This window comes from Sturnira hondurensis, unplaced genomic scaffold (genome assembly GCF_014824575.4).
Source record: "Sturnira hondurensis isolate 20B ecotype Veracruz unplaced genomic scaffold, ASM1482457v3 Scaffold0006496, whole genome shotgun sequence".
NCBI lineage: Eukaryota > Metazoa > Chordata > Mammalia > Chiroptera > Phyllostomidae > Sturnira > Sturnira hondurensis.
In genome coordinates this window covers 5,597,589-5,618,124 of record NW_028079127.1, presented here as the reverse complement: position 1 = coordinate 5,618,124, position 20,536 = coordinate 5,597,589, and the positions used below count along the sequence as shown (strand labels likewise).

General features: G+C 37.9%; 1 protein-coding gene across 3 annotated transcripts in view; it reads right to left on the bottom strand.

Annotated features, from left to right (window-relative positions):
- Window positions 1–20,536, bottom strand: part of SHLD2 (shieldin complex subunit 2) — a 160,122-nt gene that overhangs the window by 135,334 nt on the left and 4,252 nt on the right. For all 3 annotated transcript variants that reach the window (XM_037049386.1, XM_037049388.1, XM_037049389.1), the window contains exon 2: window positions 18,648–18,733. The gene's annotated coding sequence lies outside the window, so the exon portion shown is untranslated. The remainder of the gene's footprint in view (window positions 1–18,647; window positions 18,734–20,536) is intronic.

Genomic DNA, 20,536 nt, shown 5'->3' with positions numbered 1-20,536 from the left:
TTCTTGCCTACTTACCATTTTGGCCTGTAAAACTTAGACCAAGGCCAATCCAATTGCTAAACTTGTCTGCTTAGACATCCAGGCTGGTGAGGCCTGAGACTGGGGGGAAAAATCATCACACAACTATATATACCAGAATCATGAAAAATTCATTATAATTCTTGTAAGTAATCCAATTCAGTTCATCCTCTCACTTCCCTCAATGGCTTCAAAATTCTCCCTTTTTCCTCAAACTCATCCCCTGCAATCATTACTGAACTCAAGGGGTTTGCCACCTGAGGTGTTCTAATCAAGAATGAGACATGGTTGTTCTTAGGTAGTTTTATTTACTTCCAGTAAATAAAGGAAGAGGATTCACATCAAAAACTCCATCTGCCCAAAGGGAAGTGTAGCTACTGCTTATATACACTATCTGGTCAATTATCTGTCGATGTCTTCTTTGCAGTTGGCTATACTTACAGGGTTAGGTTTCTGTCAAGCTTATTCAGTTGCTACCTATGGCTGCAAAACACTGTGCTACATTTGAATAAGAACCACCCAGATCTTGAGACAATAACCCTCTTTTACCCCTATAATATCAGCTGATGACACCACTAACCATTTCATTGGAAAAGTACATTAAGTGTATTTACACCCCAAATTTGTTACTACTACCCAAACACTTCTTCCATCTGTACCATCTCCTTTTCATTATTCCTACTTCGGGGAAACTGTATTCCTATTCCTACTCAAATTCAGTATCTTCATTCCATTCCTTCTACTCTTAGGATAATGTTCAATCAATCTCACATACCTCCTTTTCCCTACACCTTCAATTTCTACTTTTCTACTGACTCTTTCCATTTAGCTCATAAACATGCTTAAGTCTCTCTTGTGATATTACAGGCCTTTCACCTACTATCCCATGTCTACTATTTTTCATAACCAAGCTTTCTGAAAAGAGTATCTTCACTTTCTGTTCCCACTCTCTCAAAACTATTCACTCTTCAGTCCTCAGTAACCTACCATTTATCTCTACCATGTAAACTCCACTAAAATTATTCTACAAAAGATGTATTTGTTACTAATCAAACTACTTGCTATATTTGACACCACATGACCACTATTTCTTAAAACTTCTCAGCCTCCATTTAACATTTACTAAAAACCTATTTTATGACAAGAACTGGATAAGAATGAACATGACAGTTACAGCCCTCAAAAAGCTTAAAAGTAAGTGGAGGAAGCATCTATGATAATTCATTCTTTTCTTTCAACATCCCAGATCATCCCTTCCTTTCTCGACTCAACCCTTAAGTGCTGAGAATCCCCTAGGGCTCCTTTCTTGGCATTCCTCACATCTATCCATGCATTATCATACTTATGTTACCTATTAATTGATGATGAGAAAATTTCTATCTCTAACTAAGAATTCTACTCTGAATTCTGTACCCATTTATCCTCTAAAAAAAGATAGTGGTACTTGCATATCTCACTATCTTCACAGTGTCCTTTGATACACAAAAGTTTTTAATTTTAACCAAGTCCAATTTATCTACTTTTCTTTGGTTATTTGTGCTTTCAGTATCATACTTAAGAAACTGTTGCCTAATCTAATATCATGAATATTCACACTTATGGGGACTTCCACCAAGATGGAGGCATAGGTGAAAACACTGCGCCTCCTCTGACAACCAAATTTAAAGACAACAAAGTTTTAATAAACAAAACGCAGCCAAAACACAGAAAATTGAATTATAAGGAAGTCTGACAACAACAAACCATTCAACCAGAACGGTAAGAGGGGCGGAGCCAGCAGTGGAGCAGGGTTGCACAGGAAAGATCCCGCCCCCGCCCCCACCCCACCCCGCCCAGGTGCACAGGCAGCCATGGGCAGATCCCAGGTATGGGGTTGCAACTGGCAGACCCAGTGAGGATGCAAGGTGGCAGGCTGACTGCAGTCACACATTCACGCACAGATAAACCAGCGAAGGAGCAAGCAGTGAGACAGACTGCGCAGGCCCCAGGGGCGGGGAAACAACAGAAGGGACCACCATTGCCCCTTCTGACCCCGCCCCCACATACAGCATCACACCCCAGTAACTGAGTTGCCCCACCCTGATGAACACCTAGGGCTCCACTCCTCATATGTAACATGCATGAACAGACCAAAACATAGCTCAAGAACTCAAAGCCCCAGAGTCGATAACACTAAGTGACCAAGAAATGGACAATCTATCACATGCACAGTTCAAAGCACTGGTGATCAGGATGCTCACAGAACTGGTTGATTTTAGTCACAAATTAGAGGAACAAATGAAGGCTAAACTAATTGAAATAAAGGGAAATGCACAGGAAACCAATAGTGATGGAAAGGAAACTGGGACTCAAATCAAGGGAGTGAACCAGAAGGAAGAAAAAAATGACCAAACAGATAAATATGAAGTAACAAGAATTCAAAAAAATGAGGAGAGGCTTAGGAACCTCTAGGACATCTTTATATGTTCCAACATCCAAATTATAGGGGTAACAGAAGGGGAAGAGGAACAGCAACAAGTAGAAAACTTATTTGAACAAATAATGAAGGAGAACTTCCCCAGTCTGGCAAAGGAAATAGACCTACAGGAAATCCAGGAAGCTCAGAGAGTCCCAAACAAGTTGGACCCAAAGAGGAACACACCAAGGCACATCATAATTACATTAGCCAAGATTAAAATGAAGGAGAGAATCCTAGAAGCAGCAAGAGATAAGGGGTCAGTCACCTACAAAAGAGTTCCCATCAGACTCCTGTCAGTGGATTTCTCAAAAGAGACCTTACAGGCAAGAAGGGGCTGGAAAGAAGTATTCCAAGTCATGAAATCCAAAGACCTACAGCCAAGACTGCTCTATCCAGCAAAGCTTTCATTTAGAATGGAAGGGCAGATAAAGTGTTTCTCAAATAAGGTCAAATTCAAAGAGTTCATCACCACCAAGCCCTTATTATATGAGATGTTAAAGGGACTTATCTAAGAAAGAGAAGATAAAAAATATGAACAGTGAAAGGACAGCAAACTCACAGTTATTAACAACCACACCTAAAACAAAAGCAAACTTAGAGGACAGCTAGATCAGCAGAGGAACCATAGAAATGAAGATCACCTGGAGGGTTAGCAACAGGGAAGTGGGAGGAGTACAAGGGGGGAGAAGGTACAGAAAATAAGTAGCATAGACGGTAGGTAGAAAATAGATAGAGGGGAGGGCAAGAATAGTGGGGGAAATATAGAATCTAAAGAACTTGAGACACGTGGTCATAAACTAAAGGGAGGAATGGGGGAAGGGGTATGCAGGGTGCAAGGGATTGAAGGGGGGAAATAGAACTGTAATGGCATAATCAATAAAATATATTTTAAAATAATATTCACACTTATATTTTTTACTAAGAGTTTTAGACTTTCAGCTCTTATATTTAGGTCTTTAATCCACTGAAACCGCAAGTCTTAAAAACTAAGAATTTCATTGAGCACCAACCTGTGAACCAAAGTATTATCGGTTTGATTCCCAGTCAAGGCACATGCCTGGGTTGTAGGCCAAGTCCCCAGTATGGAGCACATGAAAGACAAACACACACTGATGTTTCCCTCCCTGTCTTCCTCCCTCCTTTCCCCTCTCTCTAAATAAATAAATAAATAAATAAATAAATCTTTTTTAAAAAAACTAAGAATTTCAGCTGTAGTATCTAAAGGCTTGAAAATAAAAAGAGCTTTAAAATTCTAAACCCATGGCTTTCAGTATTACAAATTCAAGTGCAGAAGAAACTGTTCAATGACTTGACTGCTGTCTGACCTCTGAGATGGACAGGACCATAACAGAAACTGCTTCCCATAAATCCCCTCAGAGACTAATCAACACTTCCCCTATACCCCAGGCATGCTGATTCCTGGAACAGTCCCTTCTTCCTCCCCAGGTAAGGGATGTTCCCCTTATCTGGGGTGAGTCACACCCCAGCACCCCTATATCCAGCTTTCTTTGTTCTATGTAACTTCTTAGAGCCTACCACAGGGCACAGTTTATCCAAGGGCCTGAGTTAAACTAGCATTAACTAAACTAAACCAGAAGCTACTGACATTATCCTAAATTGCCAAGGTTGTTTCTTACTACGCAGTAACTCCGGAGCTAAGGAACTTGTAGTTATAATGAAATAAAATTACATCTTTGCACATCCAAATTTGTAGTTTAGGAAATTTATGCCTGCTATACTTTTAACTGGGTTTCCTGTAACACAAAAAAGTAAATTGCAAAGCCCTTGCATACATGATCTACCTCTCCAAAATCAAAACATGTTGTTCTTCACCTGGACAACCATAAATACATTGGTTACTGTCTATAACTAAAACATGTCAAGGTCTTTCCTAAATTAGGGCTTTTCCCTATACTACTTCATTTCCTTGTTCTCACAGCTCTTTATTAAGTTTCTCCAACTCATCCTTTAGTTTTAATTTAAATGTTCCTTCCTTGAAGAGGCCTTCTCCAACCACCCTATATAAAGTAGATATTCCCTATTCTCCTGTAGCATAGAACTGTATTATTTACTATCTAGTAATCTTCCCACTTCAATCTACCCCCTAAAAATAAAAGTTCTGTTCTTGTGTGTCTTGCTCACCAACTACACCAGCGTCAGGTCAATAACAGTTGCTTAATATAGACTTCCTACATGAATGATTGAATCAAAGTAAAGTGTAATAGACAAAAATAAAGTATAAACCTTTTTAATTTCTGATAAATCAAAGTATTTAAGAGTTTTTAAAAATTAAAGTAGTAACCATCATATTTTATTTGGAATATTGAGGTTGCATAAAAACATAAATAGAGGGCCCATAGACACATGAAAAAATGCTCAACATCACTAAATGAGTGAATAAAAAACTGAGGTACATAATTTACACAATGGAATACTACACAGCAGAAATAAAGAAGGAACTCATACCCTTCATGACAGCATGGCTAGAACTGGAGAGCATTATGCTAAGTGAAAAAAGCCAAGTGGTGAAAGACAAATACCATATATCACCTATAGTAGAACCTAATCAACAAAACAAACAAATGAGCAAAACAGAAGCAGAGACTCGGAAATATAGAACAAACTGACAGTGACCAGAGGAGGCAGGGAGGGTGATGACAAGGAAAAGAAGGAGAAGAGGCAAGCAAAAGAATGAGAATTTTAAAAAAAGAATGAGAATAGAGGACTCATGGGCAGGGACAATGGGGGGAGAGAAAGATTGACTATGGGAGTGGGGGTGGGCTGGGTAGGGGTGAGTAATGGGGAAAAAGGCAGGACAACACTAACTGAACAACAATTTTTTTTAAAGTGAAGTTTCTTTTCTTTTTTTTATTAATTTTTTTAAAAGATATTTTATTTACCTTTAGAGGGGAAGGGAAGGAGAGAAAGAGAGAAATATCAATGTATGGTTGCCTCTCGTGAGTCCCCTGCGGGGAACTGGCCTGCAACCCAGGCATGTGCCCTGACTGGGAATATAACCGCGATCGTGTGGTTGAACAACAATTTTTTAAAAATCAGTTACAGCAACTTAAAAAATAACATAAATAAGTTTATATTTCCATTGTAAAAACAATGCAATTATGGAGTTTAGGAAAGATGGTATGTAAAATTACAGGGTGTCTTCTTCAAGCTAAAAGTCTTTAAAACTGAAACAAATCAACCATCAAGACAGTTTCCCTAAAATTAAGAAGAAAACATAAATTAGAGAGGAATAAAATTCATCCTATAAAAACTTTACTGAAGAACAAGAGACTCTGACTATAATGAAAGATGCTCCATCTCTTTTAGGGTCAAAAATGTAAGACAGCATTGCTCCCTTTATGAACCCATACATCTAGTCCCACTTCAAGTAGGCTACAGGCCTGGCTGGTGTAGCTCAGTGGATTGAGTGCGGGCCTGCAAACCACATGATCAGGCCAGTTCCCAGCAGGGGACTCACAAGAAGCAACCATACATTGACATTTCTCTCCTTCTCTCCTTTCCTTCCTCTCTAAAGACAAATAAATAAAATCTTTAAAAAAAAAAGTAGGCTACAAAAGGATATTGTGTTCATTTTTTAAGTTAGTCATTACCAATATTAGACCAATTATTTTTATAATTAAGAATATAAAAAATGACTTAAATTCTAATTTTCTAAAATGAAGAGCTAGATTCAAGCAAAATCTCTCTGTGAAAACAACTAAAAAGAATACATTTTTTTTTAATTCTTAAAAGTCACTAACAGATAAGATAGTAAAGAATCACCCAGCTAAAACTAAGAAAAAACCAGGCATCTAGAGTAAGTCAGCATTGGAGCTGCTTTTGCCCTGAGGGCATTTGATCATGAGAAACTTGTGTTTGAGAGTCTTAAGAGGTATGGGGGTACATAACTCAGAGGATACGACCCACATAAAATGATGAGTCTAAAAAGAAAGAATCCCTACAATAACATATAACCCTAAAGAGCAACGCCCTCAGAGTTCCAGTCATTGACTGTAAACCAGTCCCTGCAGTCCTGTAACAAAGGTTTGCATTATTTGATGGTCCTGAGTATTGCAAACCTTGGATGGAGGCAGCATTATGCCTGACTCTAGTCATCTACAGAACAAGGCACACAAAAAGAAAAACTGAAAAGCACAAAAAGAGCAGGTATTTTATCTTCTGTGTAGAAGATAAAATAAACAAGGATAAAATGGAGTAGAGACAATATTTGAAGGGGCAAAAGTTGAAAACTTGTTGCCCTATCTCTAGATTTAAAAATTTCAAAGAACAAACATACAACAGAAGTGATAAACTTGTCCTATGAAAAGACACTACATCTGGTAACCTGCCCTACCTGATTTCCTATTTATTCTGCCTTCCCTCCTTCCACTACAGACACACACATACACACACTCCAGCCACAATGAACTATGATACAGTCACTTGATGCATACTATTTTAAACACCCTTTTTTGGTTTAAGAAAAAATAGACACTTGGACTACATTTAAAATGCAGGGGGAGAGGACTGATTATAAAGATATGCATACCTGGTTTTGAAATTAGGATAATGCTGGCCTCATAAAATGAGCTTGTGGGTCTTCCCTCCTTGAATTTTTTGGAATAGTTTTAAAGGATGGGTGTTAGTTCTTCTTTGAGTGTCTCGTAAAATTTGCCTGAGAAGCCACCCAGTACAGGACTTCTGTTCGCTGGGAATTTTTTTATCGCTGCTTCAAATTCACTAGTTGTGATCTCTCTATTCAGATTCTTTATTCTTCCTGAATCATTTTTAGAAGATTGTATGTTTCTAGGAATTCATCCATTTCTTCCAGATTGTCCAATCTGTTGGCATATAGTTCTTCATGATATTTTCTTACAATCCTTTGTATTTTCTTGGTGTCAACTGTTAGATCTCCTTTCATTTCTGATTTTATTTATTTGGGTCCTCTCTCTTTTTCTTGATAAGTCTGGTTAAGAGTTTGTCAACCTTATTTATATATATTTTTTTTAATATATTTTATTGATTATGCCATTACAGTTATCCCATTTCCCCCCCTTCACTCCCCTCAACCCTGCACACCATTCCCCCCTTTTGTTCATGTCCATGTGTCACAAGTTCTTTAGATTCTGTATTTCCCATAGTATTCCCACCCCATCCCCTATTTCCTAACTACCATCTATGCTACTTATTCTCTGTACCTTCTACCCCCTTCTCCTCCTCCCACTCCCGTTGCTAACCCTCCATGTGATCTCCATTTCTATGGTTTCACTCCCAATCTAGCTGTCCTCTTAGTTTGCTTTTGTTTTAGGTGTGGTTGTTAATAACTGTGAGTTTGCTGTCCTTTCACTGTTCATATTTTTTATCTTCTCTTTCTTAGATAAGTCCCTTCAACATCTCATATAATAAGGGCTTGGTGGTGATGAACTCCTTGAATTTGACCTTATCTGAGGAGCACTTTATCTGCCCTTCCATTCTAAATGAAAGCTTTGCTGCATAGAGCAATCTTGGATGTAGGTCTTTGGATTTTATGATTTGGAATACTTCTTTCCAGCCCCTTCTTGCCTGTAAGGTCTCTTTTGAGAAATCAGCTGACAGTCTAATGGGAACTCCTTTGTAGGTGACTGTCCCCTTATCTCTTGCTGCTTCTAGGATTCTCTCCTTCATTTTAATCTTGGCTAATGTAATTATGATGTGCCTTGGTGTGGTCCTTCTTGGGTCCAACTTCTTTGGGACTCTCTGAGCTTCTTGGATTTCCTGGAGGTCTATTTCCTTTGCCAGGCTGGGGAAGTTCTCCTTTATTATTTGTTCAAATAAGTTTTCCACTCGTGGCTGTTCCTGTTCCCCTTCTGGTACCCCTATAATTCGGATGTTGGAATGTTTAAAGATGTCCTGGAGGTTCCTAAGCCTCTCCTCATTTTTTTTGAATTCTTGTTTCTTCCTTCTTTTCTGTTTGGTCCACTCCCTTGATTTGAGTCCCAGTTTCCTTTCCATCACTATTGGTTTCCTGTGCATTTCCCTTTATTTCAATCAGTTTAGCATTCATATGTTCCTCTAATTTGTGGCTAAAATGAACCAATTCTGTGAGCACCTTGATCACCAGTATTTTGAACTGTGCATCTGAATGGTTGGTTATTTCTTGGTCGCTTAGAATTATGGTCTCTGGGGCTTTGAGCTTTCTTGAGTCATAATGTTTGGTCTGTTCACACCTGTTATGTATGAGGGGCGGAGCCTTAGGTGTTCACCAGGGCCAGGCAACCCAGTTGCTGGGTTGTGACATGGTCTGGCTGAGTGGTTCATTGTTATCGGACTTTTGTACAGTTCAATTCTCACTGTTGTGGCTGCATTTTTGTTTCTAAAAATTCGCTGTCTTTAAATTTAGTTGTGGGAGGGGGCACAGTGTTTCTAACTATGCCTCCATCTTGGCTGGAAGTCAACCTTGTTTATATTTTCAAAGAACAATCTCTTAGTTTCACTGATCTTTTTCACTGTTTTTTTAGATTATATTTGATTTATTGCAGCTCTGGCCTTTATGATTTCCTCCCTTATACTTACTTTCAGCATAGTTTGTTATTATTTTTCAAATTCCTTTATGAGTAAAGTTAGATTGTTTATTTCAGATTTTTTTTGTTTCTTGAGGTAACCCTGTGATGATATAAACTTACCTCTTAGGACTGTTTTCACTGTGTCCCACTGATCTTGAGTTGTTGTGTTTTCATTTTTATTTGTCTCAAAGTATCTTGTAATTTCTCGTTTGATCTCATTAGCTCACACACTGGTAATGTTATTTAGTCTCCATGTCTTCATGTGTTTTTCAGGTTTTTTTCTTGTGATTGATTTCTAGATTCATATCATTGTAGTCAAAGAAGATGCTTGATAGGATTTCAACCTCCTTAAATTTACTGAGACCTGCTTTATGACCTTACATGTGGTTTATGTGGCAAATCCTGGAAAACGTTCCACGAGACTTGAAAAGAATGTATATTATGCTGCTATGGGTTGAATTACTCAAAAGATAGCAATTAACCCATCTGGTCTAGTATGTTGTATAAGGCCACTGTTTTCTTGTTGGTTTTCTGTCTGGAAGATATATCCATTGATGTCAACTGGGTAAGACACTACAGTGAAGCAAAATTATAGGCCAATATCCCTGACAAACATAGATGCTAAAATCCTTAATAAAATATTAGCAAACCAAGCCCTGGCTGGTGTAGCTCAGTGGATTGAGCATGGGCCTGCGAACCAGATGATCGTGGTTCGATTCCCAGTCAGGGCACATGCTTGGGTTGCAGGCCAGTTTCCGGCAGGGGCCAGTTCCCTGCAGGGGATGCACAAGAAGCAACCATACATTGATGTTTCCTTCCTCTCTCCTTCCCCTCTAAAGATAAATAAATAAAATATTTAAAAATATATATATTAGCAAACCAGATACAGCAATACATTAAAAAGGCCATACATCATGATCAAGTGGAATTTATTTTGGGGATGTAAGGTTGGTACAGTATCTACAAATCAATAAATGTGATACACCACAGAAACAAAATAAAGGATAAAAACCATATGATCATATCAATAGATGCAGAAAATGTATTTGATAAAAATCTAGCACCCATTTATGATATAAACTCTCAGCAAAGTGGAAATAGAACATATCTTAGCATAATGAAGGCTATAAATGACAAACCCACAGCCATTATCATACTCAATGAAAAGTGTTTCTCTTAAGTTTGGGAATAAGACAGGTAAGTCTGCTTTCATCACTCTTATTCAACATAGTACTAGAAATTCTAGCCACAGCAATCAGACAAGAAAGATAACTAACAGACATTCAAATTGGAAAATAATGAAAACTGTCATTATTTTTAAATGACATGATACTGTATATAGAAAACCCTACGATTCTACCAAAAAAACTACTAGAACTGATAAATGACTTTTGCAAAGTAGCAAAATATAAAATAAATATCTAGAAATCAGTTGCATTTTTATATACCAATAACACACTACCATGAAGAGAAACTAAGACAGTAATGCCATTTACTACTACATAAAAAATAAAATATCTAGGAATAAGTTTAACCAAGGCTGTAAAAGACCTGTACTATGAAAATTCTAAGGCACTGGTGCCAGAAATTGAAGAAAATACAAATAAGTGAGAACATATACCATGTTCAGGGAGAGGAAGAAATAATATCATTAAAATGTGCATATTAGCCCTGACCAGGTGGCTTAGTTGGTTGGAGCATCATCTTGTCACCAAAAGATTGCAGGTCCAAATAACCAGTCAGGGCACCTAGGAGGGGGTACCCAGTGAGCCCAGAATTATCCTCTGGAGGATAATTGCCCTCTGGAGGGCAAGCCCCTTATAATACAGGCTTCTTCTCCCTGCTAGGTGAGTGTTCTAGGAATCCATCTGTATTGGTGTACCTATTGCCATTGTTGTGAGAGTATGCATTTGGCTTCAGTGAATTTCTTTTTAAGACTCTTTCAACACAATTCTCCATTTCACTACACTGAGTGCTCAGCAGTTTTTGACCAAAAACCACATTACCTCCATGTCCCACCCTCCCCATTCGCCCATTCTCGCCCTGAGCAACTTTTTTTTTGTTTCCCCAGATGAAAAATGTCTTCAAAGGGAAACATTTTGCCAATGTGGAAGAGAAACAAAAAACAGTAGCAACATTAAAAGGCATCGAAATCAACAAACTGTTTTGCGCAATGGAAAAAAAATGTCTCAATAGGTGTACTGCATCAAACAGAGAGTACTTTGAAGATGTGACTAAATTTTAAACATGTAAGAATAAGTACACAATTTTTAATAAATAAATTCCGGGGTTTTTTGGGTCCCCCCAATACCTAGGTTGCTGCTTTAGTCAGCAGGCAACCAACTGATGTTTCTCTCTATCAACATTTTTCTTTCTCTCCTATCCTCTATCCCCTCTCTCTAAAAATCGACAAACAGAACTTCCGCCAAGATGGAGGCACAGGTGGAAACACTGTGCCTTCTCCCACAGCCAAGTTTGAATACAACAAGGGTTTGGAGAACAAGGACACACCCAAAGACCAGAACATTGAATTATATGGAAGTCCGACAACTACGAACCGTTCAATGGGAACGGTAAGAGAGGCGGAGCCAGCAGTGGAGCGGGGTCGGGCAGGACAGATCCCCCGACCTAGGCGCGCAGGCAGCCCGGAACCAGTTGGGGTGTGGGGCAGAGTCGGGGTGTGGGGCAGACTGACTGAGGTCGCACATTCGCGCACAGTGAGACGGACCACGCAGGCCCCAGGGGGCAAACCCAGTGGTGGAGGGCTGATGGCAGTGGAACACTCGCGTGCAGTGGAACAAAATGCGTGGGCCTGGTGACGGTGGTGGCTGCGGCGCTGCTGGGGGACGGCAACGGTGGGGGACGCGGCGGCAGGCGGCAGACAGAACACAATTGTTCCTCTTTGACCCCGCCCCCACATACAACCTCACAAACCAGCGACTTAGTTGCCCTGCTCTAGTGAACACCTTAGGGCTCCGATACTGCTACGGAACAGGCACGAACAGCCCAAAAGATGGCCCAAGAAGAACTCAAAGTCCAAGAGCCAATAACTCTCAGCGACTGAGAAATTGCCAGCCTCTCAGAAGCACAATTCAAGACACTATTTATCAGGATGCTCACAGAACTGGTTGATTATAGTCACAAATTAGAGGAACATATGAAGGCTAAACTAATTGACATGAAGGGAGATGCACAGGAAACCAATAGCGATTGAAAGGAAACTGGGACTCAAATCAATGGAATGGACCAGAAGGAAGAACTAAACATCCGACCAGAAAAGAATGAAGAAATGAGAATTCAAAAAAATGAGGAGAGGCTTAGGAACCTCCAGGACGTCTTTAAACGTTCCAACATCCGGATTATAGGGGTAACAGAAGGGGGAAAGAAACAGCCACGAGTGGAAAACTTATTTGAACAAATAATAAAGGAGAACTTCCCCAGTCTGGCAAAGGAAATCGACTTCCAGGAAATCCAGGAAGCTCAGAAAGTGCCAAAGAAGCTGGACCCAAGAAGGACCACACCAAGGCACATCATAATTATATTAGCCAAGACTAAAATGAAGGAGAGAATCCTAGAAGCAGCAAGAGATAAGGGGACAGTCACCTACAAACGAGTACCCATCAGACTGTCAGAGGATTTCTCAAAAGAGACTTTACAGGCAAGAAAGAGCTGGAAAGAAGTATTCCAAGTCATGAAATCCAAAGACCTACAGCCAAGATTGCTTTATCCAGCAAAACTTTCATTTAGAATGGAAGGACAGATAAAGTGCTCCTCAGATAAGGACAAATTCAAGGAGTTCATCATCACCAAGCCCTTATTATATGAAATGTTAAAGGGACTTATCTAAGAAAAAGAAGATGAAAAATATGAACAGTGAAAGGACTGCAAACTCACAGTTATTAACAACCACACCTAAAACAAAACAAACCAAGAGGACAGGTAGATCAGGAGTGGAACCATAGAAATGAAGATCACATGGAGGGTTAGCAACAGGGGGGTGGGAGGGGGAGAGGGGGGAGAAGGCACAGAAAATAGCATAGACAGTAGGTAGAAAATAGATGAGGGGAGAGCAAGAATAGTGGGGGAAATATAGAATCTAAAGAACTTGAGACACGTGGTTATAAACTACGGGGGGCAGAATGGTGGGGGAAGGAGTGTACAGGTTGAGGGGAATGAAGGGGGGCAATAGAACTGTAATGGTATAATCAATAAAATATATTTAAAAAATAAATAAAAATAAATAAATAAAAATCGACACAGGAGTGATGATAAAAACAAAGAGTGATGATAAAAACATGAGTGATGATAAAAACAAAGCAATTTGTAGATTCACACAATTCCTACCAAGATACCAATGACATATTTCACAGAACTAGAACAAATATTCTGAAATTTTATACAGAACCACAAAAGCCTCAGCAATCTTAAGAACAAAGTCAGAAGAAACATGCTACCTGATATCAAACGATGCTACAAGGACACTGTAATCAAAGCAACATGATACTGGTATAAAAACAGATATACAGATCAATGGAACAGAATAGAGAGCCCAGAAATAAATCCACACCTTTATTGTCAATCAATATTTAACAAAGGAGGCAAAAACATACAATGATATAAGATAAAATAAATTGTGCTGAGAATATAGAACAGATATGTGCAAAAAAATGAAAGTAGACCACCATACACAAGTGTAAACTCAAAATGGATTAAAGATTTAAATATTCCATCCATACTGTCGCAAAAAGTAGAAGCAATATATAGGTTAGGAATGAAATCTAAGTATCCCTCCCCATCCCATCTATTTCTTTTCTGAGTTCAGACAGCAAGAGTTGAGTCAGTGAGGAACAATACCCTGTAGTTAAAAATGCACAATTATTCCAAGCTTATAAGGTACTCTTTCTGTTACTCTCATTCATACACCTTGTCATTTTCTCTAAGAAAAATATGCTAAGATAAATAAAAACAATAAGAGGCATGAAACTGGAATTTCTCAGGACTTGGGCATTTCTTTTTTCCACTTAAACGTTTTCTAATTAATTTAAAACCAATTGTGATTGCTCCTTTAAAATACTTTTGTTCACTTTTTTAGTGTTTATGTTATATTTTATTTACGTATTTGCAGAGAGAGAGGAAATGAGGGAGAAAGAGAGGGAGAGAAACATTAATGTGAGATAGAAGCATCAATCAGTTGCTTCCTGCATGTCCCCAAGACCAGGGATCAAATCTACACCCCACGCATGTGCCCTGACAGGAAATCAAACCAGCAACCTTTCGCCTTACAGAACAATGCCCAATCAACTGAGCCACATCAGTCAGGGTGATGCTATAATTTTAAAAAAGCATGAAAGAGTATGAAATTACAGAAGTCAGTCAAAGTTTATAACTCATTAGAATAAACATAAAAAAACAAATAATTATTATTCAAAAATTCTATTTTGTATTCAAACTAGAAAAAAAAATACACATGAAGGTAGGAATAAATAGTACCTGCTTTAATTGGAGCCTTTCATCACAAACTTCCTTTACTTCTGAGGTCCTAATATTTCTTCTATCTCTCTTTTAGCACTTTGCTACTAACATACTGTTGGTCAAATACATTACCCATTTTTTTAAAAATAGCTGACCAGAACTTTCATTGTTGATGCTGGCAGATATCAAATTCTAGATTCTAACATAAAATCCCTTTGTGCTTCATTGTTTTAGATGTCCCTCCAAGAAAGCTATAATAATGGATAATGGGAAAACTGTGGGAGACAATAACCTTGAATACATACTTCATATATCTTCAAAATACACATCCCAAGCTATGCTTCTCAATGTTTGTTACTATACAGCTTCAAGTCCAATGAGGCTGTCATTTCTGCCCTTAGCACAAAGACAAGAACTCCTAATTTTAATATAAAGGCCAGATTAGTCCTCTTGTTAATTTAAGACACTTGCTTATCTGTTTCACCAATGACAGTAAGTTACTGCTGGTTGGCTGCTTTACCTGAAAATCTGCTGAAATCATTTGGAAACTTGACATTTCATTGTAATTCCCAGATTTCCCCCCCACATGGAGGATAGGTTTCTATCCTGCCCACTTGTCTGGCAAAAGAGTAAATATCACAAATTAGAGTAACTATGTTTCAATCTGTCAGTGGTAAAAAGCTGTTCAAAAAAAAAGGAGGCATAATGTTAAAACTATCATCACTGTAAAAGATTTCAAAGAGAACTAGGCTCTGCACATTTCTCAATGTAGAGAACATGATAGTTTTCAAAGGGAATTAGGATCTGCAGATTTCTCAATGCATTAAACAGAAAACCTCAAACATCATAACTCCCAGTGTCATATTTAACAATGTTTCTTCCCTCTAAGGAAATATATTATCACAACAAGCACAAAGCATATCAGTTATTTTCTGTGGCAAGTAGGGGAAACCCTGTTGGTTGCCAATTTAGCAATTATTCCTTCCACTCTTTTTTCTTTGCTGGTACAACCTGCCTATACTTCAAAAGCTAAAAGTGCCAGGAAGTCCTCCTTCTAGCCTGCCTTACATCAAGGGCACGGGCATTGATACATTCCTAGCTAGTGGGGCCTAAGAAAATTAAAGCTGGCAGGTAGGCCTTTGGAAAAGATTTTCTTCCTAATAAAGACACCTGTATGAGAGGAAACTGCTATTCTTCTATGTAGTACTTAGCTGTGTCTGCATAAGTACTTTGGAACAGCTGTAGCAATTTTACTGTGAGGAAAGATATCACCAACGTGCTAAATATAACAGAGTAAAGCACTTCAGTGCTGGATGTTATCATTGAGTCATGTACCAACAGTGGCAAAACAAACGTGCCTCCAGAATTCTTGTTAGAATTATAGCTATCTTAGTTTACGGCTTTAGTTTAAGCAATCTTTATTTGGATATTATTATATGAAGGCAAAAGCATCCTAACTAACATAACTAACAAATATTTGTTCACTCTAAGCTATCCAGATTAGGAAATTAGACTGCTGCTACTTAGCTGAATAATGCCATCACCATTGTCTTTACCTTGATCCCCACAGCTTTATTCACGTTTTTCTTTTCCTTTCACAAAGGAGCAAACTCAATGTAACTAAAGTCATATCTATGCTTCACAATGAAGTCTGTTTCTTCCACACCTCTTCCATGATGACCAATGGGGGAAGATACTTCTTGTTTCTCCAGTACATTTTTCAGATGCCCCTGCTTTTAACAACATCACAGAAGTATCCCAATTTTTAGCTTACACTCTCTTAGTATACAAAATACAACCCCATATTGAAATCACAACTGATCTAAAATCTCCAAAGAGAAAATCCTAAATAGAATAAAGAGTTGTTTTTATAAAGCATTATCTACATTGATCAATAGAGCTGAATGAATGATGAGGCATCCTGAATGATGAATAAGTGAATATGCTATCCTTTTTACATATAATGAAAACAAAAAATTTTCCTTTAACTAAAAAACAAAGAAAAAGGCAGACATGAATTACACATAGGTGAGTTCAGAATCCTACCTTAGGACTTCCAGCCAAGATGGAGGCATAGGTAGATACATTGTGCCTCCTCCCACAACCAAAAGGACAACAGCAAATTTAAAAACAAAAAATAACCAGAACTTTTAGAAAATCAAACTGTATGGATGTCTGACATCCAAGGGGTTAAAGAAGAAACATTCATCCAGACCAGTAGGAGGGGCAGAAATGGGCAGTCAGGGCATAGAGGACTCATGGCAAAGCATGGCTGGTGCACCAGGCAATCCTACATTTGCGTATGGATAAACCAAGAGGAATAACTGAGGAGAAGGACAGACCACACAACCCAGGGTTCCAGTGCAGGAAAATAAAGTTTTAAAACCTCTCTTTGAAAAAACCTGTGGGGGTTGCAGCATCAGGAGAAACTCCCAGTCTAACAGGAGAGTTCAGTGGAGAGATCCACAGGGTCCTGGAATACACAAACCCGCCCTCCCAGGAATCAGCACCAGAAGGGCTCAATTTGCTTGTGGGTAGTGGAGGAAGTAACTGAAAGCCAGGAAGAGCTGAGCAAGCGCCATTGTTCCCTCTTCAGCCCTCTCCCACATATAGCACCACAACGCAGCAAGATGGATAGCCCTGCCCTGGCAAACCCTAAGGCTCCACCCTTTACTACACAATAGGTGGCAGAGTCAAAAAAAAATATGGCCCAAATAAAAGAACAGATCAAAGCTCCAAAAAAAAACAGAACTAAGCAATGAAGAGATAGCCAACCTATCAGATGTAGAGTTCAAAACACTGTTTGCCAGGATGCTCACAGAAATGGTCGAGTATGGTCACAAAACAGATGAAAAAGTCAAGGCTATTAAAACTGAAATAAATGAAAATGTACAGGGAACCAACAGTAAGGGGAAGGAAACCAGGATTCAAATCAATATTTTGGACCAGAAGAAAGAAAAACATTCAATCAGAACAGGATGAAGAAACAAGAATTCAAAAAAATGAGGTGAGGCTTGGGACCTCCAGGACCACTTTAAATGTTCCAACATCCGAATCACAGGAGTGCCAGAAGCAGAAGAGGAAGAGCAAGAAATTGAAAACTTATTTGATAAACTCCCCAATCTGGCAAAGGAAATAGACTTCCAGGAAGTCCAGGAAGCTCAGATAGTCCCAAAGAAGTTGGACCCAAGGAAGTATACACCAATGCACATCATAATTACATTAGCCAAGATTAAAAAGAAGGAGAGAATCTTAAAAGTAGCAAGAGCAAAGGAGAGAGTTACCTACAAGAGTTCTTGTAAGTCTATCAGTTGATTTCTCAAAAGAAACTCTGCAGGCAAGAAGGGGCTGGAAGGAAGTATTCCAAGTCATGAAAGGCAAGGACCTACATCCAAGATGCCTCTATCCAGCAAAGCTATCATTTAGAATGGAAGGGCAGATAAAGTGCTTCCTAATAAGGGAAAGTTAAAAGGAGCTCATCATCACCAAGCCCATATTATATGAAATGTTAAATGGACTTATCTAAGAAAAAAAGATGATCAAAACTATGAACAGTACAATAACAACAAATGCACAAGTATCAACAATTGAACCTAAAAAACAAAAACAAAAACTAAGCAAACAAGTAAAACAAGAACAGATTCACAGAAATGGATATCACATGGAAGGTTATCAGTGGGGAGAGGGAGAATGGGGAAAAGATACAGGGAATAAGAAGCATAAATGGCAAGTACAAAATAGACACAGGAAGGTTGAGAATAGCATAGGAAATGGAGAAGCCAAAGAACTTATATGTGAGACCCAAGGACATGAAGTAAGATGAGGGAATACTGATGGCGGGGGCGGGGGGGGGGCTGGTTACAGGGTGGAAGGAGAAAGAAAAAAATGGCACAACTGTAATAGCATAATCAATAAAATATATTTTTAAAAATAGAATCCTACCTTAATACTGTTAATTTTTAAGAGACCTCTGTTATTCCCAATATTTTTCAATTTACTCACAACATGGAAAAAATTCTTAGAAAGTTGATAAAAATCTTTGTTGAATATTATTCAGCAATGCAGCAAAGTGAAAACTTAATCAAACTAGACAATCACATATAACTGACATTGATTTATTAGGGAAAAAACAGTTTAAGAGGAAAAAAATTACAAACCCTAAAATTTTCAGATCCTTTTTCCTTTGATATACTTTCCTTTACTGGTTTTGTTGTTGTTGTTGTTTATTACAAAAACTTGCTTCCTAAAGAGAAAAAAAATCAAAATTACAAATTTTTCTGTAATCAATTAGAAATCTAAAAGCAAATATTAGAAAAACTTTTCCTGAAAACTACAGCACAAAGGCTCTAAAAACAATACACAACGCACCAAAATTACCAATACTTGAAAAAAAACCAGAAGTAGGTGCTATTCATTTTCAACCAAATTGCTGTTTAAGCGAAATTGTTGTGATGATCAAATAGCTTTTAACCAAAGTATATACTATCATGGTCTCATTTGTCTTAAGCTGTTTGTATATGGTGTTCCCTTAGTACAGGGTGCTTTTCTCTCTCCACATTCATCTTGCTGATTAACGAAGTACTGACAAACACTTGTGAAGTAAAACCTATTAAAATTAGTAACATGCAAACCTGATTTTAAAAATCAGTATTTTTTGTTTCTTGTTTGAAAAGCTCTATTTCAAAATTAAATATTTGATTTGTGATATAATTAAGTTTTATCATATCATTCTTAATATCTGGATAGGGTAACAATATTTATCATATACAAACTAAGCAACTTTATAAGAAAACAAATTCTGATGACTATTAAATTATTTCTATATTCAAATTCACTACTCATACTTAATAAGGTAAAGTAGTCCTGCAACAAAAGAGTTTGAAAATCTTCTATGTAGTAATCAGCTATTCACTGTAGTACCACTGTAACTTCAAGATACTGGAAACAACCTGCACATCCATCAATAATAGACTAGCAAAAATAATTCTGACATATCCATACACTATTCAATGGTAAAAGAGAATGAGGAGCAATTAGGCAATAAAATAAAATAAAACACATCCTGAGTTAGAGGAGTAAGTAAAACTATCTCTATTATATTCTGAAAAGACAAGGTATTGCTGAGGGAAAATTTTAAAGACCTAAAAAATAAAAAGACATCTCATGTTCATGAATCAAAAGATGTAATATTGTTAAAATGGCACTAATTTCCAAATTAATCTATAGATTCAAAATAACCCAAATCAAAATATCATCTAGCTTTTTGCAGAAATTGACCACCTGATCCTAAAATGTCTATGAAAATTCAAGAGACTCAGAGTAACCAATCTTGACAAATAACAAAGTTGGAGGACTCACACTTTCCAATTTCAAAACTTACTGCATAGGGGATAAATATATGGTCCAGTGGAACAGAACTGAAGAGTCCAACATAAACCCTCACATTTTGATCAGTTGATTTTTTTAAAGATTTTATTTATTTATTTTTAGAGAGAAGGGAAGGGAAGGATAAAGAGAGAGAAACAACCCAAGCATGTGCACTGACTAGGAATCAAACCAGCGACCCTTTGGTTTGCAGGCCCATGCCCAATCCACTGAGCCACAACAGCCAGGGCTAATCAATTGACTTTTTATAGATTGTGAAGACAATTCAGTGGAGAAGAAACAGCCTTTTGAACATACGGTGCTGGAACAAATGAATAGCCACATGCAAAAGAATGAAACTGAACTCTTTAGTCACTTCATATACAAAAAAACAACTCAAAATGGTTCAAAGACCTATATGTAAAAGCTAAAACTATAAAATTCTTAGAAGAAATCGTAAGTGTAAATCTTCATGCCTTCTGATTAGACAATGATTCCTTAGACGTGACACCAAAAGCACAAGTAACAACAGAAAATATTTATAAATTGGACACCATCAAAAAGGTTGAAAGAAAACACTTGCAAACCATGTATTGATAAGGGATTTATATCTAAATTATATTGTATAAAGAACTCTTATAGCTCAATAAAAAGACAAATAATCTACCTTAAAAATGAGGGG